The 17318-nt window shown below is 57.1% G+C and overlaps 1 long non-coding RNA gene across 1 annotated transcript; it reads right to left on the bottom strand.

The window, feature by feature from the left end:
* Window positions 1–279: 279 nt before the first annotated feature.
* On the bottom strand, window positions 280–12821 carry LOC136791670 (uncharacterized). Its single transcript, XR_010834124.1, has 3 exons — window positions 12337–12821; window positions 4441–4661; window positions 280–4356 (listed from the first exon to the last, which is right to left on the bottom strand). It is a non-coding gene; the product is annotated as an uncharacterized lncRNA (long non-coding RNA).
* Between the last annotated feature and the right edge of the window lie 4497 nt (window positions 12822–17318).

Raw genomic sequence — 17318 nt, forward strand, 5'->3', positions numbered from 1 at the left:
TGTTGATGTGCATCTCTTGCAACGCAAAGAGAAGTCTGAGTGCACAGAAAGGAGGGTTACGGACCTGCTTTGAATGCATTTATTATTCCCATTAATTACTATGCCTGCTAAAGAGGACCAGCTGTTCTAGGAGGCTGTGGTACCAATTTATCAGGAGAAGATTCCAACAGAAGTCACAGAGTTTTCCTCTGAACTTGGGAGGATGGAAGATGGAGGTTTTTTAATTAGAACTTGTTATTAATGGGAACGTAGCAAATTAAAAATAGTCTCCCTCCCCCCTCCCTATTATATGAAGCTCTGATCTCAATTAGAAAGATCAGGGACTAACCACTGAATGGGAATTACTGAGATGAAAACTGATTGAAAGACAAAAAGCGAAGACGGAGGCATCGCGGGGAGAGAACGGGGACGGGGAACAATGAGCGGAGGCTGGCGGAGGCTGCGTGCAGCTGACGGGGGCAGAGGCTCAGCCAAGAGCTGTGGCTTTCTGCCTCCCCCTGTGGCGAGGACAGCCTGCAGGGATGGCTGTGAGCAAGTGTCCTTCGTAGCATCCCATCCCTCCTCCTCCCTTATCCTCCTCCCATCGCTGTAGGAACCCTTGCTCAGTTTGGGGGCTCCGTGCCCCCAGCTCTGCCCTCCTGCAAGAGTCCATCCTGCACCACCCCCCTGAGCTCATCCTGCTCTTTCCCAAACCCAGGAGCCCCAGGGATGCCCTGGAGCTCAGCAGGAGACCATCCCGTTGGTCCTCAGCCCCCTCCACTGCATGTATCCCCACGGTCCCAGCTGGGAGCAGAGGCTGGTGGCAGGGTCAGGCCCTGCAGGTGCGCAGCATTGGTTTGGGTGAGGCTTTGAGATCTGTTTGCTTTTACCAACCCGAGCCGTGCCGCGCTGACCAGGCCCATCTCCCACATGAAAAACTCAATTAATGACTTATTAGCGAGAACCTCTGCTGCTACCTTCTCCGGGCACCTGAGGACCAGGGCCCTGTCTTCCTTCCAGCAGATAATCCACGCCATATTCCGGGGCAGGCAGGGACCTCAGGCTGAAATTACAGCCTTGCTTACTAATTGCTGCATGTTCTCTCTCCGTAGGTATATCATTGCCAGCAATTAGTGCAAAATCCTTTCCCACTCTTGTTAAGTTCCTGTGCTGCAGTTAAATACTCCCAGATCCCATTTAAATGATTTCAAATGCAATTCATTCTGGCTCGTTAAATAATTCCACAGCAGTGTTTGTCGTCTTCTCTCTCTGTTTTCCAACAGCCACTTTCTCCCAGAAAGAGTGCAACAACTGAAGAACAGAGAGGAAAGGGAAAGAGAAAGAGATGGGAAAACTGAGAAATTTGGGGTCCATCCTCTGCACATATATTTTCTCTTACGTTTTCCCCCTCTTCTCCAGCTGTGACTTTCCTGGTAGCTGGATTTTGTGGGGGTCCACGTGCTGGTAAAGGGCTGCTCAGGTCCAGCTGGGCTCACCTGGAGGGAGCCTTGCAGGTGGCTCTGTGGACATCTCGCTGTCTGTTCCATGTGGGTTTCTCCCTCTTTGGAGCCTTATCCCTTCTGTCCCTCCCCTTTCCCAGCTTCCATCCCCCTGCTGCTGGTCCAGCATCCCAGGGCACTGCCCACCCCACCCAGAAGAGACCACCCTTTGCCTCTGATCCCCCATTAGGTGCAGGTGCAGTGGAGGGGAGCAGGCAGGCTGGGCTGAGCTCGCTGCCTGCCATCTCCACCCGATGTGGCACCCCACAGCATTCATCTGCCACAAAACACAGCTTTCAGTCACAGCCGTGGGGTCCTGCCCTCGGACCAGGGCTGTCTCTGCCCCTTGAACACAACCCTCGTGCTGTCCTCCCCAGCACGGCCACATTTCGTCACCTTTTGGTTTCATTCCCTGGCGGCGCTGCCAAGTCTCACGTGTACACTACAAATTCCCAATACTCGGTATTTTCCTTAAATCTGCAGTGCCCCGAGACAGGTGATTCAGCAAGACTCAGCTTCCAGTTTACACTGAGAAATAAATAAATAAATAAATAAATAAATGAAAAGTTCTAGTTCTTGTGGCTGAGGGGGAAACAAATAAAAGCTGTGAGTGGTATTTGAGCACAACCTACTAGTTCCAGAGCCAGAAGGCAAGGGAAAAGAAAACAGGATTTAATGTCATTGTTTGAATTTGGAGACAAGGCTCCTGAGCTCCGAGCATCAGGGGTCAGCGCCACGGCATCGCTGTGCCCCCGTGCTCGATGGGAGGTGGAGGAGGCGGGCTGGCATCCTCCGGCTCACCAGGAGGGAACAGCACCCCGTCCATCAAGAATACCCAAACACCCGCTGCAATTCCAGCAGTGGCTTGTTCCCTCCCGTATCCGCATGAAATGCTGCTGCCTGAAAATGCTGACCTGCTCCCACCAGGGCTGGTAGGGGAAGCCAGCTCCGTGCGCAGCTCTCCGCAGTCCTCGAGCCCTGGGGGTCCCAGCCTGCTCGCGCGGAGCTGTGAAAAGGTTGCAAGCAAAGCAATTTCCTTCCTGCCATTCAGCAGTCCGCGGCGGTGTTTCTGGTTGGAAGTTTGTCGTGGCCCTTGGGTTGGCGAAGCTGAACGGCGCTGTATGAAAGGTGCTGGATCGTCGGCGATGAAAGGTGCGAGAAGAGAGCGCTGGCACCGGGAGGGCAGCTCCCGGGCTGCCTGCCGAGGGAGGGAGAGAAGTTCACGTGGGCAGAGGCATTCAGAGGGTGCAAAACTTGGCTTTGTATTTAATTGTGTTTGTTTGAGGGTTTCAGAATGAGTTTCAAGAGAGGGGCACGGATATGAGCCGCTTTGTTCCCAGGGTGGAGCGTGGCTTTGCTCCCAGCCAACAATCCTCCAGAAACGCTTTGATGAGAAATGTGAATTTAGTTGGAAGGGAAGGAGGCACCCAAAGAGATGAAAGCGACTTTCAGAAATGTCACGAGAGTGTTCACGCAGCAAAGTTTGCTGCTGAAAATTAACTCGAGTGGCCGCAGACCGGAGGCTGGGATGCCAGCTCATTGCCAGGCAGTCACGGGATGGTCCTGAAAAACACCTCTAAAATAAGTGGGGCAATGGAAGGGAAATCTCCGCCTGAAAAACGTGTGTCCCCATCTGTTAAACAATATTCAGGTGCTCCTGCATTTACGCTTTCTCCAGATTTATGCAGCGATGGCTTTCGAAGGCAGATTGTCTATGAGAAGAACAGATGGAGGGAGCAATCCTCCCATCCGAGCTCTGCACCAGGACTGAAGAAGTTTGTAATCTGCTTCTTGTCTGCAGAGCCAAGGCTCCGAATGAAGCCCCCTCTGCTCCAACGCGCTGGGTAGCTCAAGAACTTGTGGCAAAGCCCAGAAAGCCCTGGTTTTCCTCGTCCTTTTTCTGCAGGTTTTTCCATCAGGTCCTGTTCTGTGAACGCAACAACGGTGCCAGGAATATTTTCTGTGTGAGCACCGAGAACATGGGGCGAAGAGAGCGGGGCAGCCGAGACCAAATTTCCTGCTTCCCCACAGGTACGGGAGAGCACTTTTCCAGATGTCTGCCTGCTCCCCAGGCTTCGTGCCACACGGGTGAGCGAAGCCTCCCGGGCTGCCAGCCCGCTATCCCCAACCTTTCATCAGCACCGAATTTGCTGCGAAATGGGAAAAAATCATTTCGCGAAAGCAAAATAATCCCCAGTCGTATCGGCGTCCCGGTTCTCCATCTCTCTGTTTCCTCTCTCTCTGTTGACATTCAAAGGAAAACAATGTGATTGTTAATTACAAACTGTTTTGAATGCATGCAGGAGACTGTTTCAGAGCCAGAGCCAGCCCGAGGCAGGAAGGCTGAGGACACGGCGTGTGCCGAGCTGCTTCAAAGGGCAGCAGGTTCCGCTGTAATTAATGCTGATGCAATCACCGTGCCAGACACGGGGTGGAAACCTTACCTTGCGCAGCTTCCCACCCGTCTCTTCTCTACCTACCCGACTTTACTTTGGGCCGGTGGAAAACGCCGAAATACCAAGGGAGTGCTTTGCATTTCAAAGAAGTTGGTGCACAAGGGATGTTGTGATTCATTAGTTGTCCGTCAGCGCACCGGTGTGCCGGTGCCCGCAGATAAATCGGCAGCCCCTACTGGAATTCATATGCTTGTCTTCTGCTGGCAAGTCCGAGGAGCAGGGAGCACGGGTGGGATTGAGGACACCAGCCCAAGGCTGGCAACTCAGCCCCCGTCAGGAGAAGGGCAGAGCTGGAGCTGGGTGCACCGGTTAATGCTCCAAAGCGTCGTTTTCCCCCAGCCCGGATGATCTTTTTAATCCCTTCGTGGTCTGTGGGGAAAGCACTGTCACAGCAGCCTGATGATGTGTGGGATGAAAGAGAGCTGTAAACACAGGAGAGGGTTGGGATACGGTAAAAAAGTAAAATATACAGGTATGGAGTGGTGTGCACAGTGCCTTGTGCGTACCAGGCAAGGCTGGAACAGGCTCAGGTGCAGCCACGGGGATGTGTGTGACGCACGGATGGGGACACATGGATGGGGACTCACGGAGCAGACCCAGGTGTGTGGCACGAGGGCAGCTGAGAAGCAGCAGCTCGGGGCGGAGGGATGCTCACAGGGTCCGGCACTGGCCCTGTGCACGGTGTGCTCCTGCCGTCCATGCTCCTGGCTCCAGCTGCACCTGGGGGCTGTTGGTGCACAGCAAAACCCGTGGGTCAGGAGGGGGGTGGCAGGGACAAGTACGGGTGGCAGAGAGGGGAGGAGAGGCAGAGAGGTTTGTGCTTCCACCTGCTCCCTGCTCTGCCGCTCAGAGGCAGCCGGGCTGGGCTGGCTGTAAGGAAGGAGAGAGCGCAAGCAAGCTCCTGCGGTGCTCCCTCCTCTCTCTGCTGCCCACACACTCCGTGGGACTGGGAGCTGCAGATTGGAAAGTGGCTGGTGAGCAGGGCTCGTCTCAGAGCCGAGCCCCACGCCTCTCGGCCAAGGAACGCACAGCAGCCCCGGGCTGGGCAGGGAGAGGCTTTGGGGGGGGGATTTCCCCAGGGGACAGCTCCGGGGAGACCTTCCCTCAGCCCCCCAAAGAGCGTGGAGCAGGCAAGGGGGTGTGAGCCCACGAACGGGCTGCAGGGTGCCAGGACAGCGAGGAAAAGCAGAAATGTCCCGCGGGGCTCCACAGGGCGCAGGGTGGCTGGCCAGGCTGTCTTCTCCTTGCCACCTCTTGGAAACTGCTGGGAAGGGGGCGTCCCTTTGCTCGGAGCCCCCCGAGCAGCTCTCACCCACCCGGTGACCGCCTTTTTCCCCTCCTGTCCTGCTTCCTCGCCCACAACCCTGCTACTGTTCAGCCAAACCGCCCAGGGCGCATCGCTGTCCCCTGCCCAGCTCACCTCCAGCTTTATCCCCCTGCACCTGGCTCCACCTCCCCAAAAAGGCTGCCCAGGAGCACCGCAGCTCCACAGCAGACCAAACCCTCCGGCGCCTCAGCTTCTCTGCCCACCCAACCCCATCCACGTGCCCCCACATCAGCACCTTCCCTCCCCCCGGCCCCCCAGCGTGGCACCGGGCCAGCGGTGCCCCCGCCTCCGCAGCCCCAGCAGCCTCCCTGAGCCCACTGCCATCATTTCAGACCCCCCCACCCCGGGCCCCGACCGCCAGGAGTGGGACCACCGGTGGCCGTGGCCTCGCTCCGCGTTGTGGCTGCGCTCCTCCTCCTCCTCTGCTCGCAGCCTTCCTCCCACGGGAGCGGTGACTAATGCCGCTCGCGCACGCTCCTCCGCGGCGTGTTGTGCATCATCCCGCGGGGGTGTGCGAGGGTGAGGAGCGGGCGCGGGCGGAGGAAGGGGGGGAGAGCTGGTGCCAGAGCGTGAGACAGGCTGGGGAACCTGCTTGGGGGCTCGGGGAGGTGGGGGGGGACGGCCCGGGGGCTGCGTGCCATCAGCAGGGCGCAGCCGGGGCTGGGGACATTGAGGTGGCACTTGGAAGGGGGATGTGGTTCACGGGGTGTTCGTCGTGAGTGGGGTGAACCTGGAGGAGCTGGGAGCATTGGGAACACTGGGAAGAGCACTCTGCTGGGTGGTTTTATTGGAATCAGGTGAGAAAGGGGGAGTGGGAGGTCAGGGAGAATGGCTGAGGGTAAATAGGAGACAGTGGGGTGGCCCGGCTCTGCACGGTGTCCCTTTTGTGGGCTGCTCCATCACCTGGGGGTGTCAGACCCTCAGGAAAAGGAAGTGTCCTGGGACAGACACCTTAGGGAGCTTTCTCTGCCCCAGCTGTCCCGCCAGCCTTCCTCCAGTCCCCGCACAGGGCAGTGCCTTGGGGACCTGGGGGACGCAGGGTGCCGAGGGATGCGGGGTGCTGAGGGGTGCAGGAGGCAGGCCCAGAAATCCAAATCCACACAAATTCTTAACCCAGCCAAGGAAAACCACTTTGCACTGAGGTTTTCTCTCACCTGCAGCGGCCCATCCAGCCTCGGGTGCCTGTGTGCCATTTATCTGTGCACGGGCGCTCTCGTGGAGACCTTGGGGATGGCTCCCAGGGGCTGCAGGCCTGCAGCCAGGGCCGCCCTTGCTCCCTGGGGTGACCACAGCCAAGAACATCTCAGGTTTTGGCAGCAGGACGGGTACCAGCAAGCAGGCTACCAGGTACAGCAACGCCCCAGGTACAGCAACCCCCCCCTGCTCCCGGGACATCCAGGAGCGAGACCCTTGGCCCTCGTCCTTGTCACCCCGCTGAGGGGAGGCCGGGAGGCTGCAGGAGGGAGGCCGGGCGGTGCGCTTAAACAAGCCGGCTTTAACACGGCTCTGTTTTCCAGGCACAGGGGGGTGGTTTTCTTTACAAGCCCACTTAAGAGCGGAGGAAGGCTGCAGGGCCGGCGTCCCAGCGGGCTCCGGCGCCCCGCGCTGCCAACCGCAGCCCCGCGAGCCCGCGGTAATGGCCTAGAGAGAGGGGGAGAAAGCCAGAGCCGTCTGCTAATGCGAGCAGAGCAGACAGAGCTGCCCGCCGCTCCTCGCCCCCTCCTCCTCCTCCTCCTCCTCCTCCTCCTCCTGCCTTTGCCTGAGCCCTGCCCAGATGGTCAGCCTGGATTTTGGGGCCCTGGGGGGGCTGGAAGGGGATGGGGTTGGGATGGGGTTAGGGATGGGATGGCAATGAGGTAGGGATGGGGATGAGGTTATGGAAGGGGATGGACAGGCAGCTGGGGCGGTGGGTACGATAGGAAAGGCTGTCACTGAGAGTCTGGGTGGCAATGTTAGGGAGCAAGGGACCACGAGACCCTCCTGCACCTTTCCTTCTGCAAAGCTGGTGTGCTAGCAGCCACACGGTGCCTGCACAGACCCTACACAGGGTCAGAGATGTCCCATCTGCCCAGCATGTCCTCGGGCTTGGAGGTGGGAAGGTCACCGGCAGGTGAGCCTGGCTGCAGAGGACGAGCCGTTAGCAGGTCTGCCCGTTTGGAAGGAAGCGGGGTGCTGCCTGGTGCGACCTCACAGCGGGATGCACCAAGCCCACGTCGCTGACAGGAGGCAGGCTCAGTGCTCACAGCCTTGGTGCTCCTTTTTATCGGCAGCGTCACCCTCAGATGGGACAGGGATGGATGCAGGGCACAGGGCGCAGCGGTTCTTTGCCCAGCTCTCACCAGAAGCACGCCCTGGGACAGTTTAGGTATGCTGAAAGTGTCCAAGCCTCTGTTTGCAAAGTTCCCAGGTGCAGCAGTCGGCAAATATTGAAGCAGCAGGTCAGCGTCTGCGCTGACTTAGAGAATTTCTCAAGACCTAAAGAATCCCCTGAAAAGCCCCCAGGCCTCACACCCCACCACCGGCCCAGTGACCACAGGAGGCGCGAGCCAGCAGCGGTGGGGATCGGTGTCATAAACCAGCAGCAGCTGCTGGAGCCCCAGGCAGGAGGTTTCTTAGAGGGTCCTGAGCATTTTTGGGCACCTCCAGACACAAAAATTGGACCCCCAGGAACGCCCCGTCCTGGGCCGCCTCCATCCATCACATCAGGGCAGGCTCACCCAGAAGGGCCTCAGGGCTCCTGGCAGCCACGAAGCACTTGGTGAGCTCCTACAGGCTGTTCTCCGCTCCAGGCTGAGCCCCTCAGCACCAGGCGGTGGTTTTGGCACCGAAGACGGAGCAGACGCTGCCTGCAGCTCAGCGGCGCTGTGCAGGGACTGCTCGCAGGGGTCTGCTGCAAGCAGGTACCTGGCCAGGTCCCCTGCTCGGGCACCATCTACCGACACCCCTGCTCCCGGCAGTGTGACCAGAGGTTTGTGTCAGCTGGCGACATGAGGCTGAAATGAAGACAAATGAGAGCAGAAGGAATGAAGAAAAAAAAAAAATAAAAAGAAAGAAATCCCTCTTCAAAACACATTTGAACTCAGGATGAAAAAACAACTCGGCAGCGAGGGTTTCTTTTCTTCTTCTCCCCAAACTTCAAGAACTCAAATGTGGGTGTGAATATCACTTTAAGGATTTATAAAATGACACATGGCCTCACCTGTCAGCATGCCAAAATCTGAATGTCGGTTTTAATTACACCGAATATTTTACTTTCTTATGCAGAGGCATAATCAATTATCTTATTTAAAGGCATTACGATAATGTGTGTGTAAAATGGAGCCATTCCCTGTATTGCATTAGATTCTCTAATTATAGGAGAATGTTTGGAGCTAAAATGTCAGCCTGTCATCTGGCGGGTGTGTAATTCATGATCTGCATTCGCCGGCGCGGATGGAACTGACAAAAATTGCATCCATTCCCTTCCACAGCTTTGGCCTCAAATTTGCCTGGTCTGGAAGTGACAAATCCCCCCCACCCATCAGCACTGAATACAGAAAGTCCTGTCCCATCTGATCCCATCTCATTCCATCCCATCACATCCATCCCATCACATCCATCCCACCCCACCCCACCCTATCCCATCCCATCCATCCCAACCTAACCCATCCCATCCCATCCCAACCTAACCCAACCCATCTCATCCCATCCCATCACATCCATCCCATCACATCCATCCCACCCCACCCCAACCCACCCCACGCTATCCCATCCCATCCCATCCCAACCCATCTCATCCCATCCTATCCCACCTCATACCATCCCCAACACTGTAGGGACCTGACTTCAAACAAGTGCTTCCTACTAGTGGTTATTTGTAGCTAAACCTCGGTGTGCCCAGAGGGCACCTGTGAAGCACATCCCATGCTCTGGCTGAGCACAGCACCGTCAGGATGCGTCCAGCACCGTCCTCCCACCCCTCCTGGTGGGAGAAGCCAAGGCAGGAGCGGCAGCAGGGCAGCACGTTACTGCAGAAATCATCGGGGACTCTTATCCGCCCTCCTCTGAATTACTAATAACGAGCCCCCTCCAACTCCCTGTTATTAAAGCAGAGGGATTAGATAAAAATAGTGCCTGTTTCTTGGGAGCCCAGCCCTTTCTGTAAGCATTACCCACGTGGAAGCAGCCCGGAGGCTTCCCTCCTGGTTCCAGCTAGCTGGTTTCTGCAGGGCGGCTCGTGGTCCAGTCCGTGCTGTCCCCTCGAGGTCAGCACCCACGCGGGGCAGCAGGGGGAGAGGAGCCCCTTTAGAATCAGGGGAAGGACAGGCTTGGATTTTTTTGGATTATTATCCATTAATTATGCAGCTTTCGCAGTGAAGGAGGAATACGGCACTGGATGCCGTCAGACAGCACTTTTAGAGGGCACCCCAGGGGGTGATGAAGCTGCCCGCCTCGGCTGGGCACCATTTCAAGTCACAGCAGGAGCGGGGTGAAATCTGGAACTGCTCTGACAGCACCACACTGGTGGTGGCGATGCACACAGGACGAGGGGCAGCGAGGACCTTCACCCTAGGCGTGACACCTCAGCAGCACCATGGCGAAGAGGATGGTCCTGACGATGAAGAGGATGGTCCCAAAGAAGAAAACGGAGGAGTCGGGTGTGCTCCTGGGCTCTGCTCATCGCCCCTGCACCTCCAACCCATGGAGATGGCAGCCCTGGCACCGCTTCCAGCTTCCCTCTCTCCCCCTGGTACACGGGTTTCATAATGGAGGCATCCCAAAGCTGCCAAGGAGCCGCGTCATGCCATTAAGAGACTTATTAAAAAGTGATGCTCCGATTTAACACCTATTAGCCAGCACAGCGCCCTTCCTCTGCGCGGGGGAGCCTGCAAATGGAAGCCCCGGCTCCCAGCAGAACCCTAAGTGGCCGAGTTTAACTTTATGGCTCCAATTAGAGGCAGTGCTAAGGCAGCCCTGGCGCTGTGGATTTATTAACACTCATCCAGGAGCAGGCTTGAGCAGGGCTGTGCCAGCCCTGTGCCCTGTGCCACCGCGGTGCCACATTCCCTCCGGGGCACGGCGCAGGAGCAGGAGAAGAGCAGCCACCTTCCAATCTGGAGCTGTTTAAACAGCCTTGCGTGTTCAGGGATGTTTACAGGCCACTTTTGCCTAATAAAGTCATTTTTTCTAGCAGCTCACATCACCCTAATTACTTGTCACAATAATGCGAGACAGCTCTCGTGCGCTGCGCTCGCAGGGCCAGCAGGAGAGGCATGGAGACATCCCGCAGCAACTTGGGCACGGCCCCGCAGCCACCTCCCTCCCCAGCAGTGGGACTGGGGACATGCAGCCCCGGCACCCTGCAGCCCCAGCACACCTCGGCAGGGCCCAACCGGGTGCGGGGGCAGGAAGGAGGGCGATGGAGGGGCACAAACGGGCTCAGAGGATGGAGATTTGGTGTCGCGCGTTCCCAGCCCCAGCGCTCGAGGGGATTTCCCCGTGCACCTGCGCTTTCCCATTTCCCCATCACAGCCCCATAAATCGGCAGCCCCAGCCCCTGCGGCCCGGTGATGGGATGGGAGCAGCATTTCGGCATCTTGCTGCTGCCCCGGGACTGCAAACCTCACACTCGGGTGTCTGTCCGTCCTGCAGCCCTTGGCCAAACAGACACCCCAGCCCTGAGCCACCAGGCAGGGCCAGCCCAGGAACTGGTTTCAGAGCTCACCTCCAGCAAAAATCCAGGGGCTCTGGGGACACCCACTGCCCCATTGGACCCCCATAGCTCACCCCCTCCCTTGCTGCCCCTCCAGCCCCCCTAGGCAGCAATAAAAGCCCAGGCAGGGTCTCCTTGCTGCAGCTCCCTCCCCATCCCCACCAGCCCTTGTCACCCGGCATGCCCCCGCCAGCTCGCCGTCATTTCCCCGCACTGAGCGACATCCAGCAGCTCTTCTTCCCTCTTCGCTCGGCCAAACAAACAAGCAAACAATCCCGGGCCCTCGCAACCAGAGGAAAATTAGTAGCAGGTGAAAGCAGGCTTTAAAGAGACCAAACTGTTCCTAACGCAGCCGGGGAACAATGTTTCTTTCCCCTCCCTTTTGCTGTTCTGGGGTTTGTATGGCAAAAAAAAAAATAATAATAAAAATAAAAAAAAATAAAAAGAGCATGGGGAATGCTTTTTGGCTTTTCCTGAGCAAAGCACACATCTAAAGGAGAGGGAGCTGTGTCCCCCCTGCTCCCGGCACGGCTGCCATCAGCCACCTTGGTGGGATCCAACCCCCAGCCCCGTGCGAAGCTCTGCGAAGTGGAAACTAATGGAAACAAACAAAAACTTCATTCCAGCTTAACTCAAAGTATTTCGTTTCGTTCTCAGCTTGCTTAACTTGCTTTGTTAAGCCTTTAAAAAACAAGGAGGATCAACTGCAAAGCCTCAGCCCCCAGCATCTGGGAACAACAAGTCCGAAGCCTGGGTTCCAGACAGGCTCCCGCAGCATCTGGCTGTGGTCGCAGGCTGCCCGAGAAATGCTGCAATGTCTTGGAGCCGAAGCGAGCCGCGGTGCTCGCCTCCAGTCCTTGGGTAGCTTTTGTTCTCCCCGGCACTATTTGCTCCGCGTTTGCTTACACGGAGAAAAGCCCCCCCGCCCCGCTCCCCAGCACGTATTGGAGGTTACGGGGTATTTATAGCTCAGCTGAGCTTGCTAAACGCCTTCTTCTAGGAAAACAGCTACACACGCCGCCTGTCCCGACTCCGCTTAATCCCTCTCGCCCGGCTGCTGCCACCAGGGACCCAGCAGGGGCTCAGCACCACCCGGGTCCAGATGGGCACCGGGTTCAGTTTGGGGACACCACCGGCATGGTGGGAGCAGCCAGGGAGCCCCAGCCGGAGTGGGACAGCTCCGGGAATCACACGGATGCACAGGAGGAGCATCCCGATGCTGGAGGACCCCACTTTTTTCCTCCAGGTACTGCCTGGACGATACCAGAGCGGAGCCAGGAGTGCCACCCCCTGCCTGCCCCCCGGCTGTCCCCAGGGCGGCTCCGAGGCCACCTCCATGCCCCCGTCTGGCAGTGCCCATCACAGCTGGCACGATTTACTCACCAAGCTTTGCTCACTGCACGTGGGCACAGCTCGGGGCTGTCCCCGGGATGCTCAGATCCCCCCTCACAGCTGCCTTGGCTGAACGCTGCTCGGCTCCCTTTTAACGTATAGGAGGGAGACGGCTGAGATCACTGTGGGGTTTTATTGCCAGATTTGGCAGCCTTTTCCTATTTGCTTGGATTGAGATATAAATTGAATTCGGTTTTCTCCTGCTGACTCAGTTAGCTGTTATAGGAATAAGCGTGTGGTAATGTACCAGAGGGGAAAGGTTTCTTTTTCAGGTCCGTGCGAGGTGGGGTTCGCCGTGCCCTGCCCCGCGTGTTCCCGGTGGGGCTCTGCACGGCCGAAGGCTTCTCCAGCTCCTTCCCTTCACCAGCCAGCCGCAGCCACAGCTGGCTGGGGGATTTTTTTGGTGGCATCCTGGCTCCTCTTTCCCCGAGCCCTGCAACGTCTCGGCGGAGAGGAAACCGAACCTGCAATGAAATCATTTCCTAAACCCCGCTCCCCACCCGTATCGGTCACCTCCCTGCGAAGAGCACAGCAAAGCGGTCCTGGGGCTCTCTGGCCGCCCCTGCAGCCCCCCCCCCTGCCGAGGAGCCTTCAAGCCCCCTCCACCCTCGTGCCCTCCACCCGTGCAGCCCAGCACCGGCCCCGGCTCCCCAGCACCCCTCAGCCGTGCCACCAGCGGGGACTTTTCACGGCAAACCCCTAAAACCCTCCCATGCCCGGCTCTCGGCGGGGGCTGCAGGTCCTCGCGGCATCCCTGAAGCCACAGCACACTCTGCAGGCGCTCCCACCGCAGTGCTCACCCCAAAACTTCCCGGGGTCCGACCCTGCATCACCGCTTCCCTGATCTCCATCCGCCCCTTACACCCTGGGGACGGTGACAGCGGGCTGTGGAGGGGCCCCTGCGTGGGACAGATGACACTTTTGGGGACGCGGTGGCTGCAAGGATGCCAGAGCCACCAGGGATGCTCCTCAAGAGCATCCCACAAACTTCAACGCAGCGAACCCACAGCTGGAGCCCCGAAAGGCAACAATGCCCTTCAAGATGCTAAAATAGCTCCCAGGTGTGAAAACTAAGCAGAAAAACCAGCACATTTTCTCTCCAAAGGGTTTTGTTGGTAAAGGCACTGGGCAGCAGCGGGGGTCTCTCAGCTGGACCCGTCCGCCACGCGTGTCTCAGGCACGTGCGCCTCCGGCAGGTCTGTAAAAATAGAAATAATAACAACCTCTTCTCTCTTTGCTGCCTGGTTGGATAAATAGCTTAATTAGTTAATAAGGGGTTTAATTTGTTGTGTAGCTGCGTGAAGAATTCGCAGAGGGCGAGGTAAGTCGATAAGTCAAAGAAATGAGCCTTAGTGGGAGCCTGGGGAGGGGAGGGCTGGCTGTGCCGTGGCGCTGTGCGCCCACCACGACCAGCTGCTGATGGCAGCTCTGGAACGGGGATTTCATCAGCCTGGCGTGGCTGCCCCTACGTGCTCTTCCCTTACCCTGGTGTAATGGCAGGAGCTGCCCCCATCGCCCAGTCCCCTTGGCTGGGCTGGCCAGGGCTCTGTGTCTCTGCCCCATCCAAAACTCCCTGCCCGCTAGCACCCATCCACAGCAACGCCTAAAATTACATAAAATGTGTCTCTGCTGGGTGTCAGGGGTGAGCGCTGTTAGATGGAGAGGAGCAGGACGGAGGAGATGGGCTCCTGCACTGCCCTGGGGTGGCTGCTAGCTCCCAGCCCCAGGGGAAGCCCCAAGGCTTCTCCCCAGCCCGCTGCAAGCCAAGGGAAAGCCACAGCAAAACTCTTGTCCCCCACCATGTCCCCTTTGGGTGCCACTGGAGGTAATTCCCAGCTTGACGCCTCGCCAGAGGCAGGAGGGAGGCCCCAGCTCCAGGAAAGACAAAAGGGCTCTTTCTTCATCAGCGCTAACCTCAGGCAGCTCTCGAGAAAAATCCCGGGCAATTAGCGGAGCATAAGAAGATTTATAATTGAAATGGAGTTTGTAGCACTACAGGCGGCTCCCTCGAAAGACATCTCTCATCGCAAAGAAAAAATAAAGGGGAGAGAAGAATAGAGAGAGGCAGAGGGGGAGAGAGAACTAGTTAAAGAGTTTAAAAACCCCGACCAAAACTCCATTTAGTTTTAACATTGCATGATAGCTTTCATAATTCAGAACAAAGTGCAAAGCTCTTTAATGAGGCCATTAATGACCCTTTAATTTACTCCACCAGGGCTGAATTCATAAAACATTTATGTTCCATTTACACAGGATTTTCCTGAGACTCTCCGGGGCAAGTCCCCATCACAGAGCAGGTGGGATGAAACAGAAGGCTCTTCTCTTCTCTTCCTCCCCTCTCCTCCCTTCTTCACCCTTTGCTGAAGCTCTGCGTGTGTCTTTTAATTCTGCTAGAGAAGCTGCGGGGACCCTGGAGGGAGAAGAGCCATTTCTGACCCTTCTGCATAGTAAACAGATGCTGAGCACTCTCTTGTATTTCTGCTCTAGGAAACGTGAAACCCTTTTAAGATCTAGCTGGAGCATCAAAAGCCAGCCTTAATATTTTTATTTAATTTTTTTTTTTTTACATCGTTACAGCCCAGCTCCGGTTCGACACTCGCCTGCCTGCTGGGAGAGCTCTCTGTTGCAATACCAGGTTTGCTTTTGGGTCATCTCAAAGCACCCAGGGACGCGTGTCCTGCCTGATTTCCAGGCTGCTCCCCCCCGGTCAGGGCGGCGATGGAGGAGGCTGGAAGGATGCAGGTGGGTACCTCGGCTGCTGCTGGCTCCTGTGCCTGCCGGACGGATGGATGGCAGCCCGGCCAGGCTCAGCAGAGGTCCCTCAGCACGATGCTGGTAGAGGTGGGCTCAATGTATTAACATTTCTCATCCCGGCAGATGTGGGAAGCTCGGAGGGCACACGGGGAACAGGGGTGGTCATGCCCCACTTGCAGGCGATGCTCCAGCTTGGCTGTCTCTTGATCCAAACAGCTATTTTTCTCACCAGTTTTTCTTCTTTTAAAGGTTTCGAGCAGGGAGAGACACCCAGGAAGGTGTAACCGCTTGCATCGGCTGAAAAACCTTTAAAAAAAATAAAAAATAAAATGTCTTCCTAGTTTATTGCAAAGATCTCACTCTCTTTTCTCCAGAAAACATCGGTTTCAAGCACCTTCTGCTAAGAAGGGCCATTAATCCTTGCAGCTGGGCTCTCAGCACCTGAAGCTTGCTCTCACCAGCCTCAGGACTGTTGAGCACCCTGCTCTGCTTCTGCCTTTGACTTACAGAGGGTTTCTCACAACAGCAGGCCAACACCCATGGCAAACTGGACTTCTCCGGGTACCCGCACTGTTCCCAGGGGGAATCCTGCCCACAAGCCGGGGCAGGGCCTTTTTCCCCATAGCACTTGCCCTCTTCCCCTCGGATCCAGGTTGTTTTCCCTCTCGTTTCCTCACCTCTGGTTGTGCTGACGCAGGTTGGAAACCCGACAGACCGTGGAGGCACTGACACCGCTCGCGTCGGCGCGCCCCGTGAGCCATGCTCCTGCTTCGCAGCTCACAGCAGCGCTGCCGCTGACGCCCTCGGAAAGGACCCATCAGCGGGAACACGCACGTGAGCCACGTCGGTGCTCATCAGCACTGGGCTGCGCTCGTGGGGTTGTTTTTGTAGGGTCTCCGGCATGCGCTGGGATCCGAGCAGCAGGTCGGTTGTCGCGGGGTCATCTCTGACTTTGGGGGAAGGAAGAAGAGAGGAAGATTGCCCGACCTACCTGGCTCACTCATGCAGAACTGCTTGGCAGCGTAGGGTCAGGTTTGTCAGAGCACTTACATCACAGAAGGAATTACGGCCAAAAGAAATTTAAAGCACGGATAAAAACAAACAACAACAACAAAACCTAACTGGAGCTACATGCGCCAAGGGGGAAAAGTAGGACACCATTTTCCAAGGGCTCTAAGTGAGGTTGGAAACTTGCACTCAGAACTGATCTAAGCACTAGAAGTGCCGGGAGCCTGACACGATAAAGGGGTAAAAATGGTCCCAAAGCATTCAGGGCCGGATCGCCCGGTGGAGCCATGGTGGTGCTGGGGCACGAGGCCGGTGACGGGGAGGGAGCAGGCGGGGGGAGACGGGGCAAAATGGGGGTGGTGCAGCCGGCAGCAGGAAGGGATGCTCTGCAGCCCGGTGCGGAGGTAGGATGCACCTGGTCCTTAGAAAAGGTTGTGGAGCACAGAGGTGGGAGAAGCTAGATTTGCTGGCCGAAATCAGCCCCCAGTAGAAAGGAAGAGGCACAGAAGGGCACTGAGGGGACCCCTTGGATGGAGCTGGCTGTGCACAAGGCTGGCAGTGTGCCTTGTACATTTGTACAGTGACAGCTGACTGACAGCAGGGAAAGGAGCCAGGTCAGGGAGCACAGGGACCTGCTGTCACAGGGGGGAAATGGTTTAAATACATTTAGTGAAAACAAAAACTCCCCCTTGCACACAGAGCCCCTGACATCGCGTAAACGCGCAGCTCCCTGCTCCTCCCTCCCAGCTCCCCGCTGCTTACAAAACCCATCTCTAGGGGAACCCATTGCTGAAGGCTTCATTTTGCTTGGGTTACCCACGCCGAGCGTGCAGCCGGCCCCACGGGGTCAGGAACTGCAGGCTCCCGGAGCTGCCAAGCCTGCGCTAATTTCTTGATCATGTCCAGGCGGCTCGCCTACCTCCAGGGCTCCAAGGGCTGGAACACCCGTGAGGGCACGCGGTACTCGAAGCCAACACACACCACCTTCACCAGGACCTTTCCATGCTTTAGCTGGGACCAGAAGCACACGGTTTCAGGCACAGCTGAAGGACACCTGCAGATAAATCCAGGAGCGACCCGAGCTCCTCCGAGCAGCCCCAGCTCTCTCTCCAGCACTGCAGCTCACTGCACGGCCACCTGAGGATCCTCAAGCATCCGTCTCCCTTCTGCTGCTTTAAACTCCCCAGGAGAGGGCAGCTGGACTGCTTCAA

The sequence above is a fragment of the Anser cygnoides genome, chromosome 11 (genome assembly GCF_040182565.1).
Source record: "Anser cygnoides isolate HZ-2024a breed goose chromosome 11, Taihu_goose_T2T_genome, whole genome shotgun sequence".
Taxonomy (NCBI): domain Eukaryota; kingdom Metazoa; phylum Chordata; class Aves; order Anseriformes; family Anatidae; genus Anser; species Anser cygnoides.